Below are 27,132 nucleotides of genomic sequence, written 5' to 3' on the forward strand. Positions count from 1 at the left end.
TTAAGCAGCTGCCTTAGCAAAAGCTAAACGGCTGTATGGCAGTGCACTGGATCTTCTTTGGTTTGTCTTTGTACAGGTGAGTGATTCCCCAGACTGTTAGTGATCTCAAATGTGCCCTCGGTGTAATGTGCTAGTGTTTCCTGTCTCTGTGCTACCACTGCCCTCTGTTTTGTACCAATCTACATCAGCCCCAAGATTTTGGCCATTCTGTATCAGTTGTCTGACCTGTGCTTGTTTGAATAAACCTCCCGCCCAACCCACCTCCTCACTCTCTCTCAGCCACCATCTGATCGTCCCCTTAGGTCAAGATATTGACAAGAATCGCGTGTCCGATGAGGTGTTTGTCCAAGGAGTACATCAAATATACGCAGTGTTAAGGGTAAAGGAACTAATGTCTTCTCATTGTGCTCTATTTGAAACAGGTGCCAGTGTACCTGTCTCACCTGTCATCCATGTGCGGTTTGTGGAGCCAAGTAGTGACTTTGTTAGAAGCCCACAAGCCCACACTTGTGGATGTGTTTTAGAGCTACCCAGTACCTACTGCTCTTACTGGGAGATGGAGAGGAATTTACAGCACTCCTTGATTCCATCGTGTGGGTGATGGATATCATCTAGCTCCCATCTCTGAGCTGTGGCCCCAGCTCCCCACTTACACCCACAACACTTCATAACACATTTGTGCAACCTGTTGTCATTGTTTCGTCAGCTGCACAGTTGTGTATGATCATATCTTATTTCATTATATTGCAGTTCTGGACTAGCAGGACTCTCTTCAAACCTGGGTCTTTTCTGTCTACCCACCTTTGAATGTCATGAGTTGTTGAATTTCATGAGCTGTTTTATTAAGCAGACACAGTTGATAATTCAATTCAATTCAATTTATTGTCATTAAAAACAATGTGCAGGCACATGTTAAAAATGAAATGAGGGCTGTGGCTTCACCAAACAGTGCAAGACAGACACAGACAAACACAGCAAACACAATTTAAGATATACACACATGAAGACCAAAAGCTAAAAATAAGTTAAAAAAAGAGAGCTGGACTACAGAATATTTAAAATATCTACAGACATTCAGTGGGTGGCCAGGTTCAGGTGGGCAACAGCTTGTGGAAAGAAGCTGTTTTTGAGCCTGGTAGTGCGGGCTCTGAGGTTCTTGTAGCGCCTCCCAGAGCGCAGGGGGGAGAACAGTCCATGGTTGGGGTGGGTGGGATCTCTGCTGATGCTCAGACCCCTTCGAAGGCAGCGTTTGTGATAAATGTCTTGTATGGCTGGGAGCTGGGTACCGGTGATATGCTGGGCCACCTTGACGACCCGCTGCAGAGCTTTCTGGTCTACTGAGGTGCAGTTGCCGTACCACACTGAGATGCAGATGGTCAGGATGCTCTCTATGGTGCAGTGGTAGAAGCTGGTGAGCATTTTAGGGGTTAGACAGGCCCTCCTCAGCCTTCTCAGGAAATGCAGGCATTGTTGGGCCTTTTTCACAAGGGCCTGGGTGTTTAATGTCCAGGAAAGGTCCTCGCTGATGTGAACTCCAAGGAATTTAAAGCTGGAAACATGCTCCACTTCCACCCCATTGATGTGTATGGGGGAGTGGCTGCAGCTTCTAGACCTCCTGAAGTCCACAATCAGCTCCTTCATCTTGTGCACATTAAGGACAAGATTGTTGGTAGTACACCATGATGTGAGGTGCTGAATCTCGTCCGTGTAGGCCGTCTCATCATTGTTGGTGATACGGCCAATGACTGTGGTGTCATCTGCAAACTTAACTATAACATTTGAAGGGTGAGTTGGCAGGCAGTCGTGGGTAAAGAGGGAGAAAAGGAGGGGGCTCAGAACACAGCCTTGAGGGGCACCTGTGCTGAGGGTCAGGGTGGAGGAGGTGTGGTCACCTAACCTAACAGACTGAGGTCTGTTGGTCAGGAAGTGTAGGACCCAGATACAGAGGGAGGGGTTGAGGCCAAGGGAGAGGAGTTTGGTGGTTAGTTTGGTGGGGATGATGGTGCTGAAGGCAGAGCTATTATCTATAAACAGCATCCGGGTGTATGTGTTGTTAAGTTCAAGGTGGGTCAGAGCAACGTGCAGGGCAGTGGCAATGGCATCCTCAGTAGACCTTTTGGGACGGTAGGCGAACTGATGTGGGTCGAATGTGGGGGGGATAATGTTTTTGATGTGAGCCAGAACCAGTCTCTCAAAGCACTTCATGGCAATGGGGGTGAGTCCTATGGGTCGGTAGTCATTCAGACATGTGGATGTTGGTTTCTTGGAGACAGGAATGATAGAGGTGGTCTTAAAGCATGTTGCCCAGAGCACCGCAGCTTTGCCACCAAAGGCCCACATGTGATGTGGCATATTTGGGCCATGTTTGCTGTTATACATGTGGGCCACTTCAGGCTCACATCCATTTTGTCAGGGCCAGAAGAAGACCACCAGTGCTGCATCACTGCCTGAAGTGGCCCACATCCGGATGCTGTCTGGGAGTGGAGGTGGTCTGACATAAACCCTTTGTGTGACAATAGTTACACACATGAACGTTTGACTGGTAGACTACAGACCTTTAAGTTTGGTTTCCATGCTGGTGGAGTTTGGTGTGATAACTCAGATCTTAGTGTCCTCTTCGTTTGTCTCAGAGTGTTTCTGTCCAAATAATCCAGTGATTAGCAATAGGCAGAAGTTTTGTTATCATAATTCCACAACTAAAGACAACTTTACACTCACAATGATGACTGTACTTTTTAATGTGCATGTTATTCACAACACGTTACACTTGTTTCACGTCCACTCCAGTTAGAAACACACAACCAAACAAACCAAATCCTGATTAAAAGACAGGTAGAGAAATGTTTGATGCTGTTGTAGAAGTTGAATAATAACACGTGTTCATTGTTTTAAAGACAATTCCCCTCAACAGGAATATGATGTAACATGTGTTGTACTGTCTGAACCTTTGGTAGGACACAACTCTTGGTTTGCTTGTTATTAATCTGAACTTTGTCTTGTTGATTCTTTTCCTCACACTGACACCGTCTGTTGTTGTCCCACAGAATGCAGAGCTCAGAAAGACAACGTGCTCCAACCCAAAGGAGGTGTGACTGTTAGTGAGGTAGAGACAGTAACACTGGACTGTCACCAGTCACACCAGTCCATCTCTTTACTGGTACAGACAGGCTGCAGACGACAAGCCCACATTCATTCTGAGACCCTATTCTTATGGATCAGGGGACACAGAGGACGGGTTCGAGGAGAGATGTGATTCCAGCCTGGATTCCAGCTCAAGATCAGTTCCTCTGAAGATCCAGAGTCTGCAGCTGTCTGACTCTGCTGTGTACTACTGTGCTCTGAGGCCCACAGTGACAGGAAACTGCAGAACCTACTACACAAACCTTTGGAGGGTCTATCAAGAATCCAGAGACAACACGATGTTAACCCACATCCACTAGAGGGCAGTGTTCACATTCTAATCTCATCGGCTCCTTGTTGAAGAAAAACACGTGGGACAGGTTGACAAGCCAGCTTCCTACAACTGCTGATGTTTCTGACGTCACTGCCAACACTACAATAACACATCTTCATCTGCACTCCAACTACACAAACTAGCTGTGCCAATGCTTCATGTTTTAAACCTTCTGTTATTGAGACAATTATTGTAGTGACCCCAAGCGGATGGACCGCAGTATTACACCTTGTTCTGCCCAAAGGATCATGGGAGTGGGAGATTGTTATGACCCATGTCGTATTTCCACGTGTCCACATGTTCTGTTCATGTTGGGGTGTGTTTGGGGGTTCGACCCGGACTAAGTAGAAGACCGTGTACTGACTGGCTGACTGTAGGACCGTGACTTGGACTAACGTGTCCTGTTGTGACTTCGGGGGGTCTTGGGAAGTGCTGAGTTCTGTCTCGTTGGTAAATAAAAGAGAAGTCCCGGGCTCGGACGGTGTACGGGACACGGGGATCGCCATGAAGGTGAAATCTCTGCCTCACGACGTCTTCTTCCACGCCAGCTCACCACATTCTGCCGACATGCTCTACAGCGCCACAGGTGGTCATTCCTGGCTGTGGCCATCAAACTGTACAGCTGCTCCCTCAGAGGGTCAGACACTCGGAGGTAATGGCCACTGGACTGCCCCTCACCTGTTTCACCCTGCCGGGGGGTGTTTGTGCTGTGGTGGTGTGCTGCGCTAGTGCAGTATAGATAGGCTGGTATGTGCTCCATGCTTGTTGATGTATTTTGTTCTTATTTCTATTTCTTATTGTATCTGTTATTTCTATTTGTTTCTGTTTTCTTGTTATCTTGTATCTTGTTAGTTTCTAGTTTTTTCTTACTGGAGCGTGAGTGTCTGTAGTAGAACCCAATTTCCCCTCGGGATGAATAAAATGTTCTGGTTCTGGTTCTGACTAATACAACGTGATAATTAAAAAAAAACACTTTTGTAGCAACAAAACATTCATGTTCGGTCCAAATCTGAGTGAGATGAAATTCTGCTCTCAACAAAATCAGTAACAGGCCATTGTGTTGTAGAAGTCATCCAGGTTTTATGAGAGATTTAACTGGACTGAGAATAAAACCCCATTAAATCCAACACCGTCTCCCACACAAAGCAGCCATATGAGATGAATGGAGTAAATGAAGGCAGCAGCAGCAGCAGCAGCAGAAGAGCCATGTGGACATGCAGTAAAACAGCTGCTAGTGGGTCTAGTGAAGGACACAGAGGTTGGCTGGCATGTGAGGAGTAGTGAGGAGGTTGGTGTGAACAGTGGGTGAATAGGAGGAGCCAGACACACTATGAGGGGAGGACGTTAGCAGGAAGGACTGGTAAAGTCCACAGTGCAACTAAAGAGACAGCTGAACTAACAGCAGCATGCTGCTCCATCTCATCTGGTTCCTTTCTGTACTAACAGGTGAGTCTGCTGTCACCATGACAACCTGCTGCACACTGACTCTGACCATACAGGCTGACAAGCAGACACACACATTTACCATCACCAGCAGGCTCAATATGGACAACAACCGACACACAAAGCCCACACTAACTCACTGAATTACCACCACGACACCTTTTCTCTGCAGCACCTTCTTGGATATTTCCACATCTTATAGGTGGTAGTTTGGAAGAAGATTTAGATGATGATAAAACACCTTTTATTCTCTTATTTACATGAATAGGAACAGTTTTCATCACGTTATGAAGAGTTTCTCCACTGTCTTCTCCTCCAACCCTCATGGACAATGTCAGTCTAATAGCTTCATTTTCTCTACTTGTTTCCAGGGATGATAGCTGGACAGGACAGCATCTCTCCTGAAAATCAGGAAGTCAATGGAAGAGAAGGAGAATCTGTCACCCTGACATGCTCTTACCAGACCAGTGATGCTGGTGCTTATCTTTACTGGTTCAGACAACATCCTAACCAGGCACCTCAGTATATCCTCTATAAAGGAGTCAGGACATGGAGCAGATACCAAAACATCCCTGATCCTCGTTATCAATCCATAATATCTGACACATCAACTGAACTCATCATAACAGATGTAACCCTGGCAGACACTGCTCTCTACTACTGTGGTATAGACACACAGTGATAGAAAGTCTAGAAGAGTCTTTACAAAAACTTGGAGCCAGATATCTCAGTCTTCTTCAGAGAGAAGGGAAGTGGTGATCAAACCACAGCTTTCTCTCAGATGGATTCTGTTAATTCATGTTAATTCGTGTTAATCCATGTTAATTCATGTTAATCCGTGTTAATTCATGTTAATTCATGTTAATTCATGTTAATTCATGCTTTATCACAGCCACTTTCTACTTTCATGCTTCTTTCCATTCAAAGTACACATCTTAATCACTGAACAATTGAAATGTGACCCTCAAAAACTGTTGTTTACTCTCCAGATTAATTATGAAGTGTGATGTTAAAAATATTAGTACTTGTTAGTAATTAGTATTAGTACTGAGTAGAAGCAGAATACTTCACACCTGCTATCAGTACACATTTACTGACATGCTGCAGTACCACACTAGACAAACACAGTTACATGTATTTATGTTCACATTACTTTACTGGAATATTACATTTTCTTTCCCCCCCCCCCACACACACACACACACACACACACACACACACACACACACACACACACACACACACACACACACACACACACACACACACACACACAGAGTTCTCTTAGAGACCTGCATTTATTCTGACAGGCTGTTATTTAATGAAGTTTAATGAAGTTTAATGAAACGTTTTCTGGCACAGGATCCAAATGCTCTACACCAGACTCCACCAGTCACACAAACAACCACACACAAAGACCCACAATGTAGTTATTACAATCACAATGATCTCACACACGATCACAAGTCACACAGATACATGAGTCTGACAAGTAATCACAGTCACACAACCCTCACAGTGGTCACAACCCAGCTGTATCATTGTATCCCAGTCCTTTGTGGACACCGTGTGTGTACTCTGTGTTTAGAAGGGTGGAGTGGGGGCGCTGCACCACCCCTCTGGAAGGTCCTTCCATGCTCTTACAGCACCAATGTGGAGAAGCTGTTTCTCTTTTCAGAGGGACACTTTAATGGGACTAGTTTTAAGCAGTTCCCTCTTAACTCACACCTGTCAGCACAACCCCAGACAGCAGGCTCATCTGTGACGTCATACATTGTGGGAGCAAGCTGACAGACGTCCATCATGTCTCCTCTATGTGTCCTGTGTACTGGAGTTGGTAGTTGTACCTCTCTGAACCTCTCTTCATGTGACACCTCTTCCAGACCTGGGATTAGTTTAGCAGCTCTTCTCTGAACCTTCTCAGGCTTCTCTACAGGTTTCACTTCATCAGGACACCAGACCCAGCCTGCCAATTCAAGAGGAGGTCCCACCAAGGATTTATATGATGGAGAAACTATTTCCTTACTCAGCTTTATCACAGCTCTTCTAGTGGCCGCCAGCAGAGAGTCTGCTGTTTAACTTTTCAGAAATGTGCGAGTGACATTCAGCTGAACTATCGGCCACGACACCTGGGTCCTTTTCCTCTGCCCCCTGCTGAGCCACCAGATCTCCAGCTTGGTAGTGAAGCCAGCTGGACTTGTGTCCCCAGTGTGTAAATGTGTGTGTTTTCTGGATGTCCTGTCAGTAGCCACCTATCACACAGGTACTCCTGCTGTCACACCTCCAGCCATCCCAACCAGCAACAACAGCCACTGTACACACGTCACACCACACAACGTCCCACCGGGTGGTGATGACTGTAGGAAACCCCGCACAACACATGGACAACACAAACAAGCCTACACGCAGCCGGGACGCCAACCCGGGTCACCCTGGTGCGGGAGACCCGGGTTCACGTCCCGGCTGCGGCGGTTCCCGGCTGCCCCCTGAATTCACTACCCTGGTTTAGAATTTAGCAAATTCAGGGGGGCAGCCGGGAACCGCCACAGCCGGGACTCAAACCCACGTCTCCCACACCACGGGCGACTAAGTTAACCAGTCGACTAAAGGGTCCGACCCGTTAGCCAACCGGCTAGCCAGTCTACTCATTCGTGGTGGTTCCACTACGTGTATCAGTGTGTACCACACTTTTATTTTACTACATCAGTTTTAAACTTGTCTGTACTTTTATAAAACCTGTTTGTACTTTTTGTGAGGTGGCAGATTTAATTGTTTTATTGTGTGAAGCAGTTTGTGTTACATTTGATTGCATGAAAAGTGCTATACAAATAAAGTCTGATTGATTGATTGATTGATTGATTGATTGATTGATTGATTGATTGATTGTGAATGGGGGTCTTGGCTGCTGTCTTGAAGCCTTCCTTTCATTATATAACTTCCTGTTTTTGTGGAGACGGCCTTCCGTTGTGTGTGGTTAAGACCATCTTGTGGTTCTGCTGGCTGGGCTGCTGTCTGTGCAGATATGCATGTGTGACCAAATCCGAGCTTGATGAAATTCCTGGACCTGGTTTTTCCTCTGGACAGGCAGCAAAGCGTTGGCAGGGGTTGTCGGTCTTTATCTAAGTGTTTAAAAGGTCCAACACAGCGGCCTTCTGAGAGAGCCTGAAAGCCCCACGGGACAACTCCACAACTACAGTCCAGGACACATCCCTGTGACTTCTACTGCCCCAACTTAACCCAGCCAAAGCTTTGTGTGTGTGTGTGTGTGTGTGTGTGTGGGTCATTCCATGTGGTACAAGTTGTACTGTCACATTCAAAGTCAAGCCAAAGTCTTTATGGTCACACACACAGAGGGAACACGGTGTCTTGTACAGTGACATCCTTAGTTTGCCGTCTTCTCACATAACAAGAAGTTAGAAACAAGTGGATAGACTTCATTTCCATATGAGGGTATCTACAAAGCTAATGATGTGCCAGTACTCCCTACGAGGTACTCCGTAGTATGTTTAACAGTAATACACAACATGTCACCAAACCACTTTCACAGACACTTGAGTCAGTTCATGTGTTTGCAGTCCCAGCATTGTAAGATGGCGACAGCAACACACATTCCCAACCCTCTGTGAACACCACACATGAGCCCTGAGACTCTAGTTAATGCTCACCCCCATGTTTACATAGCAAGCTGCTCGTTGGTTTGGCTCGTTATGCCTCTGTATTGTTGATAAGGGTGGGACACCTGCAGTCAGTTGAGACTGAAGAGGACACTCAGTTGGGCAGCACAGTGGTGCCGTGGTTAGCGTGGTGGCCTCACAGCAAGAAGGTCCTGGGTTCGAACCCCCGGGGTCGTCCAACCTTGGGGGTCGTCCCGGGTCGTCCTCTGTGTGTGTGTGTGTGTGTGTGTGTGTGTGTGTGTGTGTGTGTGTGTGAGTCCTTTGATGGACCAGCGGCCTGTCCGCGGTGTCTCCCTGTCCGGGGTGTCTCCCTGTCCGAGGTGTCTCCCTGTCCGGGGTGTCTCCCTGTCCGGGGTGTCTCCCTGTCCGGGGTGTCTCCCTGTCCGAGGTGTCTCCCTGTCCGGGGTGTCTCCCTGTCTCCCTGTCCGGGGGGTCTCCCTGTCCGGGGTGTCTCCCTGTCTCCCTGTCCGGGGGGTCTCCCTGTCCGGTGTGTCTCCCTGTCCGGGGTGTCTCCCTGTCCGGGGTGTCTCCCTGTCCGGGGTGTCTCCCTGTCTGCCTCTGTTACGGCCCTACTGTTGTGTGTCTACAATGACCCTCTCGTATACAAAGCTAGGGTGTGTTTTTAAGGGAGGGGTGTTACGGCCCTAGTGCCCCGTGTGTGTAATCTTGCCTCTCCAGGTAATGCCCCGCCTCCTGTGGAACTGCTGAGAGAGCCCAGGTGCCCCAATTGCTCATCAGCTGGGTATATACGTACCTTGGAGAGAGACACCCAACAGGGCCAGTGGGCCATTGGTGGCAGCCAGAGAGCGAGCTTCTGTGTCGACATCCGTTACTCCTCGAGATGGAGCGAGACATTCCTAATTGTTCTGGTTTGTTTGTTTGTTTGTTTGTTTGATTGGAATTCGTTTTGTTAGCTAAGCCTGGTTAGCTAAGAGCCAGCATCTTTAGTTGTCTTGTTATTCTATATTTTGACTGAAGGTTCATATGTGTAAATAAATCTATGTGTTTTTACACCTGGATCCACCTCCCACCTTTCTTCTTCCCCCAGGACACTTTTATTTTCTTTGTTACTTCCGCTCATCCCCTGGACCTTACGGGGAACACAACAGCTGCCCAATGGCTGCTGGGATAGTCTCCAGCTTCCTGTGACCCTGGTTGGGATGAGCGGTATGGATAATGGATGGATGGATAATAGATGGATGGATGGGTGGGTGGGTAGATGGATGGATGGATGATGGTTGGATGGATGGGTGGATGGATGGATGATGGATGGATGGATGATGGATGGGTGTCTCTTGGTTGAGGGATGAAACGGTTCTCCCAATAAACGTCGTATCCAGATGAACTGATCCAACCTTGTGTGATCATCTCACCTGGCTTACTGAACATGCACCAAGACAACTGAGACGCAGTGTTGTGAAAATCTGCGTCTCAGCTGTTCCAATGCTCCCGCCACATACGGGATCACCACTGGTTTACACTTACACAGCTGTTGTCATTCTGTTCTCCTCCATCAGCAGCCGTGCACCAGCCAATCAAAGGGAGGAGAATTCTCCTTCTCCCGCTGCCTCTGGACAGGCCTCCCCCTCTCCTTCTCCTTCACCCAACAGCAGCATAGTTTCCATCGACACCCTGCTGGTCCACAGTACCGGTGGTGGTCGTTGGTAACCCGGACCTCAACCGATCTGTTATGGAAATCTGATTTATGATCCACATATTTGATTCAGCAAAGGTTTTACGCCGGATGCCCTTCCAGACCCCCCCCCCCCCCATTGATCCGGGCTTGGGATGGACAGTAAGAATGCACTGGCTTGTGCGTCCTCAGTGGCTGCTTTGTTTTGTACCTAAATCAGCACAATGAATCATACCGAAAATGAACAGGAATCAAAACTTACAAACTGTAAAAAGCAGTAAAAGGGGGAAGTTTGTCCCTGAAACATCTCAGTTCAGCTTTCTTATGAAATAACTCTTCAGTTTGCAGACAGCATATCACTGCACATTTACCAAAACACTCTTTCAGGACAATTCCAGAGACTGTAATCAAATACATCCTCCTGTTTAGCATCACCTCTGATGTGTTTTACCCTGTGTAACGTCTACATGGGAATCAAACACGTGTCTCTTCCTTTTCTCATCTGTCTTGCCTTTCAGAAACCACCACAGAGTTTCTGTCGGGGCTTTTCTCTCCGTGTGGGTTTCATACATATCATAACATCTGCTGTGGGGACCCCTGAGAAACAGGGGACAAGCTGAAAGAAGAAGTGGGGTTCATACACACCATGGGGACTGAATGTTCAGACGGAGCTCAGCAGAAACCTCCCCATGTCCTTCCATTGGTAAGAGCCTGGAAGGGTCCTCATTTCATCCAGACTCGTCAGAGAAAGCAGCTCTTTGTCTTGGTTAAATATTCCCTGCGGGTTAAATGGTAGAATAACTGCTGAACACAAACGTTGTTAAGATCCGTCGTGTTTTACTGAGTAGAAACATTTCAAGTCCTGTGTTTTTTAAACCTTGAAATTCAACATCTAGGCTGTGCTGATAATTCACTCCGTGTCACACAGCACAGTCCAGATATTACAATAGATCATGTCCATTTAATTAGAGACGTTTGCTGAAGGAGGGTTTTTGTAGGGGGCTTTAATACTGTGCTACGGGGGGGTTGGTTATTATCTTCAGTGCACCCATCCGTCTCACAGTCCAACCAAAAGGTAAGGAAAGACTTTTTTCTGTATGTTGGTTTATGTATTCAGTTGAGAACAGGGGAAATAATTGTATTTTTTATTTTAAATGTTTAGTTGTCGGGTTAGTCCTGGTGGAGATGGCAGAATAGGACATGAAACTCTAAAGTCCAGAAACAGGAAAGGTATCAATAGACCACCTTATAATAGCCTAAACATTCTCTAATCACTTTGGAAATGATAAATATCTGAAATTACACAGCCCCCAAACAATGTGAATTTAATCAGAGTATTGATAACCTGTTGGATTCCTGATTTAAACTCTTTATGCACACTGAAACAACTAGTTCTGACAGCAGTGACACAGAGAGAATGATCATGGATGAATGATGGAGAAGTGATGGATGGCTATATTAAAGACTTAGCTTTTGTAACCAGTGACCTAAAGAACTTGTCTTAGTAAATGTGATTTGAAAACAGGAGCTTCTTAAAATGTACACACTTCTATTTCCCTGATTAAATCACTGCTGCTTTGTTGGAAAGCCAAAGTTTTAATGACGTTTTCAAATGGTTTTACATGTTGTCTGGTCAGCAGGGCCAGTCTCAGAGCTGATTGTGCTGCTTTATTTTCAAGTGAACTTCTGTGAGGAAGAGGTGTGTGGATGTAAGTGATTCCACAGAAAGTAGAGACGGGGAAAGTGGTTTGTTCGCTGTTTGTCTCTTTGGGCTGGAGAGTAAAATGACTCTTTTGCTGTGCAGAATATATCAGGCCCAACTCGCGGTGCTGCTGGTGAACGGGTTGAGAGGGTTGCTCGTCAAAGCCCTGCTTTTAAATGTTCTGCTCACTGTCCAAGTGTTGGTCTCTAGCGGTCGATCCAGATCCAACATCCCCAAAACCTCCACACGGCTCCAAACCTACGTTATGGTACTTTCCTGAGTCCTGTTCAACAAATGTGTTCATCCGCTTTGACCTGGAGTTTATCACCATGTCTAATATTGACGGGATCGCTCAGTGAAGTCTTCTCATTTAATCAAGCAGGTATTTCATTTCCCAGCAGTCCTTCTGAAAGTACCAACGTCCTCTGAGCAAATACACTTATATGGATGCAGTAGATATTAATATATCAACAAATAAATAAAAAGTAGTGGGTTTAATCCAAAGGGACTTTAACAGGATGTAACTGGTCAGTGGCTAAAAGTTCTGCTGAGCGGTTCTGCATCAAACGGTGCAGAACATTTCAAGTTCTTTTAAGAACCCACATGTACATGTGGGTAATCAGGCTGTGTGTGAGTGGTGGCTGTGTCTTGTGGGTCCACAGCTTCTCAGGGGAAGAATGTGTTTTTCCTGATGTGATTGTGACTCCGGTCGAGATCATTTGTCAAACTGGCGTCAGTATCATTTGTCTGTATTAGTCAGTTGCTTATTTCAGGTCTGTAAATAATACTGTGTGTCTGTAGGATGGCCAATAACACAACATTGTTGCTTTTGTTGTCTAAAGTGATAACGAGAAGCAGTCAGCTGAAATGTCTCCTAAAATGAGGTGTGAAATGTTTCAGGGAGTATTATGTAAAACCAGTCTTGGGTTGATGTTGTACTTTACATTACCACACAGCTCAGTGTGCTGACTCCCAGCTGGGTTCTTAAAAACGGTGGTTTACATACGTCAGCAGATATCACGGTAATGGTATTTTCCATATCATCCTACAGTCTGTAGTTCATGTCGTGTCTGTAGATAATATTGTCTGTGGTTGGTGTTTTGTGTCGGTACTTAAAGCCACCGTCACTGATGCAGTCATTTCATGTAAAGCACTTTCAGTCCTGTGGTTAAAAATGCACAGGACCTCACTGCTTCCAGTAAGAAGCTGGTTAAGGAAATGGGTTGTCATGGCCTCTGATATTGTGTGTCTGTAGTTATTGTGTTGTGCATGTAGGTAATGTTGCATGCTGTAGGCCGGCACAGCAGATGAAACCACATTTTAACTGAAAAACCAAACCTGCAGATTACGATCTGGAAGCAGCTTCCGTTTCCAAGAAACACTTCAACAAGTGTTCTTGTTGGTCTCAGCTGACAGTGCTCTGTGTGGAGTGAACATGCGTCTGTACAACACATTACTCTGTGCCTTTTTTGTTTTATCCGTTTCTCATTAGCATTCAAATTATTTTACTTTGATTAAATCTAAAATAGTTCACATGAGTTGTTTTCAAAAAACTGGTCAGCTAAATCAATCGCTCCAAGACCAACAGGACAAACACAGCCTTCTTGAGGACGAGATGGACGAAATTAAAGCCCTAAGGGAGCTGAGCAACGAGAGGGATGATAAAACTGTCCTTCTAGAAGACCGCATGGATGACCTGGAACAATACACGAGATGAACGACAGTATTGTCTGTGGTTTGGAGGTTAACCGACAGTACACCGCAGCACTGAGACCGGATCTATACGGCGGAGAACTCAACCACCAGGAAGTGATGTGTGTGGAGAACCAGGTGACCACTTTCCTGCAAGACAAGGGACTTGTAATAGAAACACAACATGGAAGCATGTCCCCCTCTCCTTTACACAACACAACCCTGTTTAGCAGCCTTTAAAAACCAACTGGGGACATTTTACACATCTCTAAAATGTATGAAAAACAGAAATGCCCAACAATCATTCTGTACTATAGAACAATTTAAACTAATTTAACCCCTGAAAAATTCTATTGTCCTATTTTATTGTATTTAAACTTATTTTATTTTATTATTATTATTTTAATTTAACTATTTTTTAATTTACTTTACTTTACTTTATTTTATTCTATTTTATTTATTTTATTTGTATTTGTTTTATTTTATCTTTTTTATTTTTCTTGGCTTTATTTGATTTTATTTACTTGATTTTATTTTATCTTATTTTATTTTTATTTATGTTTTATTTGTTTTGTCTCTTTTTAATTTACTATTCCTGTTTCCTTGTTTTGTTCTCATTGTCTTTGACGTGTTTGTGTGTACTGTTGTTAGCCTGCTCTGTTGTTATACAGTATACTGGCATTGCCGATGTGTTTGTATGTTGAAGACTTTAATAAAACAATATTTAAAAAAGATATAGGGATGATGAAGAGTTGTGTTAACTGTTCAAGTTTTACTTTTCTTTAAATATTCCCAATTACATTCTTTCCCCTTTCGTTTTCCTTCATATGACACCGAGTGATATTAGGGTTGTTTTTATATGTAGAAATTATTTTATTGACATATTTTTTTCTACTTTCTTCTTCCTTTTGTAATGTACAGTAGATGAATTAACTAAGAGTAGTTGATCAGGGGTAGGGACAAAATAAGTGTATACTTCCTCCTACTCCTTATCAAACATGTGACAAAGAATCTGATGTATAAGGAGATTTATTCGTTGAGTTTGATGTGTGGATTTGTTGATCACTTCAGATTATTGGCAATGGATTATCTGTATGTGATATCCTGCTTGTTCACTCATCCATTATCTAGTGAGTCTCCAAATCATTGACGGTGTTGCATGAGTTTAAATTCTTAGACTGACAACATGACCACCGACCAGCAAAGACTCCAAACCCCAGTGTCATTACAGTAGATAAAATGAGCATTTCTAGAATATCATACATGATTATAGAGATGATCTGATGAATAGAGGGCAGTCAGAAAAGTTTATTTGCTTTATTTCCTGTAATTTCAAATGCATATATAACAAGTTATAGAGAACCATGTGATTGAGGGTTTTCATTGCAACCCAACGCCACACCAGTAAATGTGAATGTTCATGTAGGTTTCATAAAACACACATATACATTTTCACAGCACTAAATTGTGTATGAATGAAACGGAGAGCCACCTGCTGGTAAACATCTGATGGGATGCTGCCCTCTGCTGGATATCTTGCCGATCTCTATCACCTCTAGATGAACGTTGAATTTGTTTTTGTGAGGTTTTTTTCTTCCTGCTTTGTTTTAATTAATTTTCAACACAATGACAACCAATTTAAAAACCATCTGAAAACAACGCACTTTAATCTCTTTTGGCATTATTTATCAACAAACAGCTGCTGATCAGTCAAAGTACCAGGCACAAGTTAGCTGAATATAATATCGAACCTCTATTTGAGTCTTTAACACAAGATATCTTGCAGAACTGTTCGGGTATGGGTTTAGTGTGACAGTCAGAACTATGGCAGAGTTGGTGCCTTGTTTCTTGAGCTACACAAGGAATTTAAACCCAGTCCCTTGAATTGTACTAGGCAGTTTCCAATTGTCCAGTCTGATGATGCAGTTACTTAATTAATCCAGATGCACTGTGAAATTCATTCAATGATCACTGCCTATCCATCCTCCACCAAATTGCATCATTTAAAACTAGGAAATAAAAATCAAATAAAAATCAGACTCTTGCCCTTAGAAGACTCTGTAGAAAATTTGAATGACAATAGAAGGTCAACAAGTCTGAATTAGCACATAATGCCTTTAAAACCAAATATTAATTTACCTGAAGGCAGCTAAGGATGCGAGATCAGCATTCTTCTCTGAACTAATATCAAGAATAACCACAATCCTAACGTTTTCTTTAGGGTAATTGATTCTGTTATTAATGGTTCTTCCACTTCTCGTCTTCTCCACATAAGTGCTGCCTTTGACACAGTCGATTACAAAATCCTCTTACATCATTTACAGACTTGGGTTGGCATCAAGGGCTTGGCTCTTAGTTTATTACACTCTTAACTCACCAAAAGAACCTTTTCTGTTGTTCTGGGTAACGTTGCTCCTTAGATGGCTCAGTTGAGTTATGGTGTCCATCAAGGCTCAGTTCTTGGCCCCTTATCTTTTCTATATACATGCTGCCCCTTGGCCAGGTCATTCAAAATCATGACGTACTTTACCATTTTTATTTGGATGACACTCAGTTATACATGCCACTAAAACCCACAGATCCTGGCGCCCTAGCAAATCTCACAGCTTGACCCTCTGGCATTAAATCCTGGATGTCCGAAAATGTCCATAAAACCCCGTCAGCACTTTTGTAACTAATCTTGGTGGTCTGTCAAGTAGTTTTAAGCAGGCTGCTAGGAATCCTGGGGCAACATTCAGTGCTAACGTCGGTTTTGATAATCAAATAAAACATGTTTAGTCATGCTTTCTCCAACTCAAGACAATATCCAAAATTAGGTCATTTTTGTCAATTGCCGATCTGCAAAAAGTTGGACATGTTTTTATCTATTCTCAGATTGAATATTGTAAAGCACTTTATTCTGGTATCAGGGCTCCCTCCACCATCTGCAGTTGGTACAAAATGCCACTGCTCGGCTCATTACCAGGTCAAAGAGGCATGACCATATCAGTCCTGTAATTGCTTCCATACACTGACTCCCTGATACATGTTGAATTGATTTTAAAATTGTATTGCTCCGGCTTAAGGCTTTAAATACATTTCTGATACATTTCTAATATCCCTACATACATTTCTAATTTATTGACCTGGTGAATATCCTCTCGACAATTAAGATCTACAGATGGAGCCCTGCTGGTTATTCCAAGGTCTCGGTTTTTTACAAAGAGTGATTGGGCTTTTGCTAATAGAACCCCCACAATATGGAACCCTCTTCCTATTGAACTAAGACAAACCAGGTCTGTAGTTGTTTTTTTGTTTTTGTTTTTTATCTCATCATAAAGCTTTTGTTTTTATGAAAGCTTTTACAAAAGATTTATATCTTAGACATCATTCCCACCAAGCTGCTCAAGGAGGTATTTGCACTTATCAGCCCTGTTATTCTGCAAATTTTTCATAATTCTCTGGCCTCTGTTTTTTTTTCCACATAGTTTTAAGCATGCCATTGTTCAACCATTGCTGGAGAAACCTAATTTAGATCCCCTGTCCCTAAGTAACTACAAACCCATCTCCAAGTTGTCTTTTCTATTTGTTTATATTATTTTTATTTTTACTGTTAGTTATTTGGTCTTACTCTTATTTTTGCCTTGTCTGGTTTTATTTCCTTGTGAAGCACTTTGTAACATTGTTTTAGAAAAGTGTTTTATAAATAAAGTTATTATTATTAATGGGGTGCTTGATTTATCATGATTGATTTAAATCATTGCATGCTGCCTGATGAATAAGGTTTGGTTGAAACTTGTCTCTTACTCAGTGCCATGCCTTCTTGTGCTCTTTACTTTTTCTTTTAGTGGACGTACAACCAAAAAAAAAAAAGCTCTCCCTGTGAACCTTTCTTCATCATTAAACTTCAGTCATACTGCAAAGCAGCTCATTTTCTGTTTTGTAAAAAAGAAGTGAACCTGTAGGATCTCCCTTGACACATTTTAAAAATAGAGAACCAGGGAAGTGTTTTCTTTTCTAAAGAATGAGACTGTGATGTAGATGTATAGGGTCATGCCCCAAATAGAGGTCACAGGTGAAGCGTGGTGTGGAGAATACAGGCCAACGGGTCACCGGAGGCACGATGTTGGTGAGAAGCTGTTGTGTCTACTTCCTGCACGTCACAGTGCAACTTACTTTTAAGCTACGTGTCTGTAGAATGAGCATTTCTACTGACTGGTCATGAAGGGAGCTGAATGGTGACGGGCTGCCCAATCCAATCCATCTGCAGGGAGTCAGATACGCCGGATGTCTTTTCACATGTTACTCCTCCGTCCAGCAGGAGATGATGACCTCGTACTGGAGTTAATTTTTAACACAAGCATGGCAGCAACATGGATTTGGGTCAGTATCTTTTGTAAATGACAGTTTATCAGAGGCCAGTACTTTGTAGAAGAGCAGATGGAGAATGTTTTACCATAAGGAGTGCTAGACCAAGTTAAATGTTAGTATTGCTAAACGTAATCTAGTGCTGGTTGTTCTGGCAACAGAAGCAGCAAGTGCACTGGTCAAAGACAGCAGAAGCAGTGAGGCTAGCAGTAGTGGTTTTACTGGTAATATCAGCAGGGGATAATACTAGTAGTCATAGTACCCATGCTAATTAAAGGGTGTACAGGGCATGATAGGTCTTACCCACATAACCATCAATAGTGGTGATGGTAGTGGTCCCAGTGGGGAGGGTATTGTACAACTATTAACCACACCTAAATACTTATAAAGGACCCAGTCACAGAGGAAATGTTGTATACAGCTTATGTAACTTAGCCATCTCTAGTCTAATAGTACTAAAACAGACAATCTGAGTGGAAGTCCTCAACAACGTCCTCATTCATCAACACGTTGACATGCATCATACTTGTAACAGAATGATGGTGTCGTGATATTTTGGGAATAGTAAACAAGTTGTATATGAACATGTAGTCCGTGAGAAGAGGAGGTGGATGATATAATGTCATAGTGAAGAGTGCTAATCCTATGTGTCTTGGTAGAAACAGTGTCTGTGTTAGCTTGCTGCAGAGATGAGGAAGGTTTTTGTGCTGGACTGGAGCAGTGTGGCCGTCTGCTGCAGTTGACAAGCTCACCTTTGGACCAGGAATCAGTTTAAAAGTTCAGCTAAGTGAGTTATTTCTGTCCTACTGGTCATCTTACCCAGACTGAAATATAGTCAGGCTCAGGGGACAATAAACTTCTGCTTTAACTTCAGTTTTAGGGGGTCAGAATATGGACGGGCACTGGGGAAATGTTGAGCTGGGGACATATCGTCATGTGGGGAAAGTGGAGTGAAGTTTGACTCCTGCAGACTGGAGAAGTGCTTTTGTTTTTATTGTTCTTTCCATGTGATGGCTTCTATGAGCGTTTGATGGAGGGTCAGTATTTGTCACAGTCAGTGATGTCGTGTGAATAGTCAGGGGACAAGCTTCACTTTGGCAGAGGGACAAAACTGATTGTGGACACTGGTAAGTCCAAAAACTACACACAAACTGCAACGACTTTCTGTTTTGACACATCAGACGTTCCTTATATTTGAGGTGGCGTCAAATAAAATGAAAACAGATGAACATTAACATGGACACCTGTGGTAAAACTGGTTTTAAGAGAGCAAGATTATGTCATGGAAGAACCAACAGGCACAAAATAAATCCAAGTTAATTCATAAAACATATTCATAAGACCTAAAAATTCCTATCACTGCACTTAGCATGATATATATATAGAAATACATAAGAGATAAACATTTAAGATATATATATATATATATATATATATATATATATATATATATATATATATATATATATATATATATATATAAAAATACATACACACAGTGGACTTTAGAGGCTGGTGGTGTAGGTGGTGTAAGCGGTACTGGGAACACTGGGAGCCCTGGAAGAGTTGCAGAATATTTAGTCTCCAGTGGCGAGTCAGAGTCGTGTGTTGGAGCCCTAAAACATGTGGGGGACAGAAGGTTCATGTGTGTGGGGGTGATAAATGCTGGGTTTGACATGGATGAAGCTCTGAATGAACTGCTGGATGTGGTGGGGTTGATGCTGAGGAAATGTCTCATCTCTTGTTAAATTCTCTTTGTGTTTGTTTCATTTCATGTGGATAATGTTGGCTTGGTTTCATGCCGATGAGCAGAGCAGGTAGCTTGACATGGGCTACAGGAGCAACTTTGGTCCTGGAGCCAAACTGCTGGTAGAAACACGTCAGTAGAATGACCAGTGTGTTTACTGGTACAGAAAGCTTTGTGGCCAGTAATAATCCAGGGGATTGGTTTTGTTTTCATGATTATTTGTTGAGGTTACAAGACAACTGACCTTGTCATGGGTAGCTGAGGAGACCTTGGTTTTCAGTTAGCAGTCAAACACGGTGTGTGGGGAGGAGGTGCTGATAACATGACTTTTGGAGCCGGGACCCAGTTGTTTGTCATATCTGGTAAGTTGAATAAGAGGGAAAAGCCAGTTATTATACACAAGTCAGGTTTTTTAACAACAATATGTAGAAGAAGATGATCTTTTAACCAGTCCCATTCTGGTTGGTGTCTGAAGAGGTTTGTAAGCCCATCAGTTTAAATGTAGCGGGGGGGGGGGACGACTGGTCAAACAGGGAGAATATTTGGGGAGGCCTCTGGAGGTTTCTCATGAGACTCGTTACCATGAAAGAAACAAACCAAAGCATAAAGATGATGTGTGCTTCTGGAGGCCAGAGTGAGGATGAAGCCATGAAGGGCTGATGAATGCTGGACCTCACGCTACATCATTTTACACCAAAAACAATATTGCAGATGACAAAGGCACAAGATGGAAACGAGCCCATCTGAAGCTGGCAGGTGTTGCTGTAATCTTACTTGTACTGTTACTGTAACTACAGTAACCGTACAAGTAAGTACTTCTGTAAGACTGAATCAACAGGGCAGACATATTCTGCAAGCTGATGCTTTTGTTGAGTCACGTCAGTATCAGACAGACGGAGATAGCGCCACATCTAATCCCACAGCAGGCAGGTTAAGAATGAAATGAAGTGTGTTGATAATCTACTGTAATATATTCTACCAACAGCTTACATGTGTCTTGTTGTGATTAGTTGGACATGTAGGGTTAAGAGTTTGCAGGGAGGACGGATGATAAATAAAGGGGAAAGGAGACTTGAGTGTTCAAAAGGCTTGTTGAAGGCTGGTGGTTATTGATCAGGTCTCAGTCATTGTGTGTCGACCTACAACAAAATCATCTTTGGCCGTGGAGCAAAGTTGACTATTTACTCCAATAAGTTTAAATTCAACATTCACTAAAACAATATGACACTAATGGTTATAACTTAGGTTTGTTAAAAACTAACAGAACAACATGACAGGAAGACAGGAATCCAAAGATTCTCACTATATATATATATATATACACTACCGTTCAAAAGTTTGGGATCACATTGAAATGTCCATATTTTTGAAGGAAAAGCACTGTACTTTTCAATGAAGATAACTTTAAACTAGTCTTAACTTTAAAGAAATACACTCTATACATTGCTAATGTGGTAAATGACTATTCTAGCTGCAAATGTCTGGTTTTTGGTGCAATATCTACATAGGTGTATAGAGGCCCATTTCAAGCAACTATCACTCCAGTGTTCTAATGGTACAATGTGTTTGCTCATTGGCTCAGAAGGCTAATTGATGATTAGAAAACCCTTGTGCAATCATGTTCACACATCTGAAAACAGTTTAGCTCGTTACAGAAGCTACAAAACTGACCTTCCTTTGAGCAGATTGAGTTTCTGGAGCATCACATTTGTGGGGTCAATTAAATGCTCAAAATGGCCAGAAAAAGAGAACTTTCATCTGAAACTCGACAGTCTATTCTTGTTCTTAGAAATGAAGGCTATTCCATGCGAGAAATTGCTAAGAAATTGAAGATTTCCTACACCGGTGTGTACTACTCCCTTCAGAGGACAGCACAAACAGGCTCTAACCAGAGTAGAAAAAGAAGTGGGAGGCCGCGTTGCACAACTGAGCAAGAAGATAAGTACATTAGAGTCTCTAGTTTGAGAAACAGACGCCTCACAGGTCCCCAACTGGCATCTTCATTAAATAGTACCCGCAAAACACCAGTGTCAACATCTACAGTGAAGAGGCGGCTGCGGGATTCTGGGCTTCAGGGCAGAGTGGCAAAGAAAAAGCCATATCTGAGACTGACCAATAAAAGAAAAAGATTAAGATGGGCAAAAGAAAACAGACATTGGACAGAGGAAGACTGGAAAAAAGTGTTGTGGACGGATGAATCCAAGTTTGAGGTGTTTGGATCACAAAGAAGAACGTTTGTGAGACGCAGAACAAATGAAAAGATGCTGGAAGAATGCCTGACGCCATCTGTTAAGCATGGTGGAGGTAATGTGATGGTCTGGGGTTGCTTTGGTGCTGGTAAGGTGGGAGATTTGTACAGGGTAAAGGGGATTCTGAATAAGGAAGGCTATCACTCCATTTTGCAACGCCATGCCATACCCAGTGGACAGCGCTTGATTGGAGCCAATTTCATCCTACAACAGGACAATGACCCTAAACACACCTCCAAATTGTGCAAGAACTATTTAGAGCAGAAGCAGGCAGCTGGTATTCTATCGGTAATGGAGTGGCCAGCGCAGTCACCAGATCTGAACCCCATTGAGCTGTTGTGGGAGCAGCTTGACCGTATGGTACGCAAGAAGTGCCCATCCAACCAATCCAACTTGTGGGAGCTGCTTCTGGAAGCGTGGGGTGCAATTTCTCCAGATTACCTCAACAAATTAACAGCTAGAATGCCAAAGGTCTGCAATGCTGTAATTGCTGCATATGGAGGATTCTTTGACGAAAGCAAAGTTTGATGTAAAAAAAATCTTATTTCAAATACAAATAATTATTTCTAACCTTGTCAATGTCTTGACTCTATTTTCTATTCATTTCACAACATATGGTGGTGAATAAGTGTGACTTTTCATGGAAAACACAAAATTGTTTGGGTGATCCCAAACTTTTGAACGGTAGTGTATGTATATGTATATGTATATATATGTGTGTTAGTGTGAAAGGCTCCAGCCAATAAGAGGTCAGGTAAATCCCCTCCTTCTCTTTCTGATGACGAGAGCTGAACAACAGCAACAAGAAACAGAAATGATGCTGACTGAGGTGAATTGTCTCCATGGTGAAAGTCCTCATGTTCCACTTCTTACTGACATCTTGAATGGTGGACATGCTAATGCTCCACTGTCACCTGACTGGACTTGTGCTATGCTAGCTTTGAGAATGCAGTGCCCCACATTGTTTTATTAATGATTTAATTATTTCTACATTCTGACGTCCCCGTACAACCACTACCGAGTAAATTAAACACACAAATGTGGTTTCATGTTGTCTTTATGCTGCTCAAACGTCTCTGTCCATAAACGCCGTGTCCACAAGACCTGATTCCACTTTCTGTGATGGGTTTCATGTGATTACTGACAAGAGCTTCCATTTCCTCATGTGTGGAAAATATCATGTTTATAAGATATAAAACCTGTTTGCATGGAAAACAGACAAATGAACAAGTAAACAGAAAGACAAACAAAACATTTGCTGGTCATAAATTGCTGACTATCCTGTAAACCTATCCTAATCTGCTCTGATTTATTTTGACTTTAAATAAGATGTAAAAGTTGATTGGGTAAATATAAGGTTGGCATGGTAACGTAGGACTAGCATTAAAAAAGAAAAACACTGTACAGTTTTCCCTGTACTCATAACCGGTGACGTCATACTGATTATCTGTGCCACCTCCAACCTTAACTGCCAGCCCATTATCACGTGGCTCGTTTTGGATTTGGTTATTCTCAGTTATGCAAACTCAAGCACTTTGTACCTTTCTTAAGGAGCACTATCGTATAATAATAATAATAAGAATAATCCATCCATCCATTCTCCAAACCGCTCATCCTGCTCTCAGGGTCACGGGGTGCTGGAGCCTATCCCAGCAGTCATTGGGCGGCAGGCGGGGAGACACCCTGGACAGGCCGCCAGGCCGTCACAGGGTCAATATATAACAATATAATAGTCTCAATAATTAAGTTGTTTTGTTTTTCTTTTCTACAGAGGATAATTATGAGCCTTCCTACTACCTTCTAAGTGTCTCTAACGACACACAGGCCTGCCTGGCGACAGATTTCACCTCCTACAAGGCAACCCAAGACGTGTTTGGTGATGCAGCTGAGGCCACCAGACCTGACGAGGACTCCTTCTACAGCCAGGTGGCGCTGTTTCCCCCTGGAACGCTTAACTGCACAGGTGACTTCACCAAGACGCATATTGTACATTCTTGATAGCATCGTGTCAAAACCATGTTCACTTAAAGCCTCACCTAACTTGCTGACAGTTAATCAAGTGTACTGACTTTTCAGAACCAGAGGAGACATGTGATGCTGACATTTTTGAGCCAGGTATGGACCCCACTGATACCATCACACACCTTTATATGACCCATCTAAACCATGTTTACACTGCAGGCACTTCCACTGTTGTTCTCACATGTGACCTTTAGGACTGACTGTCTGCATTATTTATAACAATACATAATAAATAATAATACACTTTATTTATATCACACCTTCCTGAACAACATCACAAGGTGACTTACACAACAGGATAAAATAATGCACATAGTGACCTTACATTTTATATTATTTATTTACATATTTTATATATATTTACAAGTTGATGGGGTCAGTTTTGTGTATGCAGGCATCATGAGTCTCTCTGCAGTTGTTGCTGTGATAAAGACATAGACATGCATACACATGCTACCTGGAGCCAAAATTACAAGCTGCAGACTTCATAGAATAACAACAACAACAACAACAACAACAACAACAATTTAGTTTTGTATAGCACCTTTCAAGGAACCCAATGACACTTTACACTAGATAAGAACAATAAAAAAGATTAAAACAAAGATTAAAAGTCTACAGACCATAGGCCTTAGTAAAAAGGTAGGTTTCAGTAGTCTTATAAACTTGTCCAAAGAAGCAGTGTTGTGGATCTCTGCTGGAATATAGTTCCAAAGGGTGGAGGCTGCCACACTAAAGGCTCTAGCCCCAAAGTCCACAGGTTGGTGTGGGGGATGGAAAGCAAGCCCGTGTCTGCAGACTGCAGATTCTGTGACAGAATATAGAGGTTGAGGAGGTCTGATAGGTCCTGAGTGGTAAGGGCATGGAGGGCTTCATCGGTGAGGAGGAGGAGGATTTGATAGGAAAGTCAGGATTTGACCAGGAGCCAGTGAAGGTGGACAAGGGTGGGAGTGATGTGTTGCAAGGACTTGGTGTGGGTGAGCACCCTGGCAGCTGAATTCTGCACATACTGAAGCCTGTCGGGCTTTGCTAGGTCCTCCAGACAGGACTCCTTTGCAATAATCCAGGTGGGGGGTGATGAAGGCATGGATGAGGGTCTTCTCTATTGAGTCTGAGACTAGTGTCCGGAGTCTGGAGATGTTTTTGAGGTGAAAGAAAGCAGATTTGGTGACAAGTTTGATGTGTGACTGGAATGAGAGGGTGGAGTCCAGAGTGACACCAAGGTTGCTGACCTCTGGGGATGGGCAGATGGAGCAGCCATCCACGTCAAGGAGAAGATCGACAGCCCTCCTTCCTTTACACCTTGTATTAACATGCATTGTTCCTCATCCAGATCATATATCCAGACACACATCACATGTTAATGTCAGGTGTAAATGGAGCTACTGCCAGAAATCAGATTTGAGCTGCCAGTGTGAACATCAGCTAAGCTACAGCCTCCGTCCCTCTGGGATGAAGGACAGGTTTGTGTACTGGTGCTCACCCTGCTCAGTCAGAATGGATATGCTTGCACCACATTGTGTAAAGGTTTGACTCTATCGTGTGGTCTCCGTTTCCAGATGAGAAGGTGAACTTCCTGGCCCTGGTCATGCAAGGCCTGAGACTGATCTTCATCAAGACCGTTGTCTTCAACGTTCTCATGCTGCTTCAGCTGTGGAGGAGCTACACCCAGTAGACAGGTAAGACATGTGTTTAATGTATTGTTCTGTCCTGTTTCTTCTGTCTGTCTCTGGCCTCTTTCTCACGGGGAACCTGCAACACTGCCAGCTTTAATTATCTGGGTAACGAAGCGGTTTTCATCATCCACACCTGTAGGTCTCTTTGGGAAAAACTCCATGTTGAGTCTGTTCCCATGGGACATGACAGATAGATGATGATGATGGTGATGATGATGATGATGATGATGTAAGGTGGATATTGGTGTAGTCCACCACAGATAGTGTTAGTAGTGTATGTTGGAGACAATATAACTTTTGTTTAATATATTTTAGATGGAAGCCACGGCGCCCTCTCTCCATGATGCTGAGGACATGAACCAGTTCTCCATGTCCACACTTCCTTTGGAAGGATTGACCCTTGACCTCCTCCCCCGTTGCTTGTAATGTTGGTGATACTGGTGTGGACATAGGAGCTTGTTTTGCTGTTAGAATCCAGTTGTCCTGGACAGGAGTCTCAGTTGAACATGTGCAGTGCAGATGTTAAATGTAATTATTGGTGCAGATGTGCAGACCCTCCTAAAGACCTCCTCCTCATGTTCCTTCTGTAGTGAAGAAACACCAAGCCAGCAGCACAGCCGCTCTGCTGTACTCAGCCTCACACCTAAAGCCTTCATCCCCCCTTCCTCACATGGCACATGGCATGGCTGGAAAGATGCCAGCACCACATCTTGTACGGCACATGTACATGTACATGTATTGTGATGTGTGTTGTACAGTGTGCTCTGTGTTGTACAGTGTTGTGTTGTTACCTCTGTTCAGTAGCAGTGTGTCACTTTTTAAATGTTTTATATCTTAAACATATACCAATAAACAGGAGGAGTAACACCAGGAGTCACTGTGTTCATTACACATGTCTACTGTCTCACTGTCTATTATCCCTCTGTCTGTCTCTCTGTTTCTCTTGATCTGTCTGTCTCTACTTATGTTTGTCTGTCTCTCTCTACCTTCCTGTCTGTCTCTCTCTACCTTCCTGTCTGTCTCTCTCTACCTTCCTGTCTGTCTCTCTGTGTGTTCAGGTCAGGGCACTGTATAGCAGGACAACATAATGATGTGTATGGTCACAGCAGGTCAACATGAGTGTTAACAGCATCTCCATCAACAATAAGAAATAACTGTCGCACAACATAATCTGCTAAAGCAACAACAATACTGTTTTGTATTGTTTTTTATGATTTTCCCCTTTCTTCCGCTTGTGTAGAGCCTCTTATATCCACGATCTCACCCTTTCGGTCACTACCCAAAGCTCATGACCATAGGTGAGGGTTGGAAGGAAGACTGACAGGTAAATTGAGAGCTTTGTCTTCCGGCTCAGCTCCCTCTTCACCACAACGGTCCGGTACAACGTCCACATTACTGCTGATGCTGCACCAACCCACCTGTCAATCTCCCGCTCCATCCTACCCTCACTCCTGAACAAGACCCCGAGATACTTGAGCTCCTTCACTTGAGGC

The 27,132-nt window shown here is 43.3% G+C and overlaps 1 pseudogene; it reads left to right on the plus strand.

Moving 5' to 3' along the window:
• The first annotated feature begins 3,049 nt into the window (after positions 1 to 3,049).
• LOC130123782 (T cell receptor alpha chain MC.7.G5-like) lies at positions 3,050 to 26,498 on the plus strand (annotated as a pseudogene).
• The last annotated feature ends 634 nt before the right edge of the window (positions 26,499 to 27,132 follow it).

Source organism: Lampris incognitus, chromosome 14 (assembly GCF_029633865.1).
Source record: "Lampris incognitus isolate fLamInc1 chromosome 14, fLamInc1.hap2, whole genome shotgun sequence".
In the NCBI taxonomy this organism is placed as follows: Eukaryota; Metazoa; Chordata; class Actinopteri; order Lampriformes; family Lampridae; genus Lampris; species Lampris incognitus.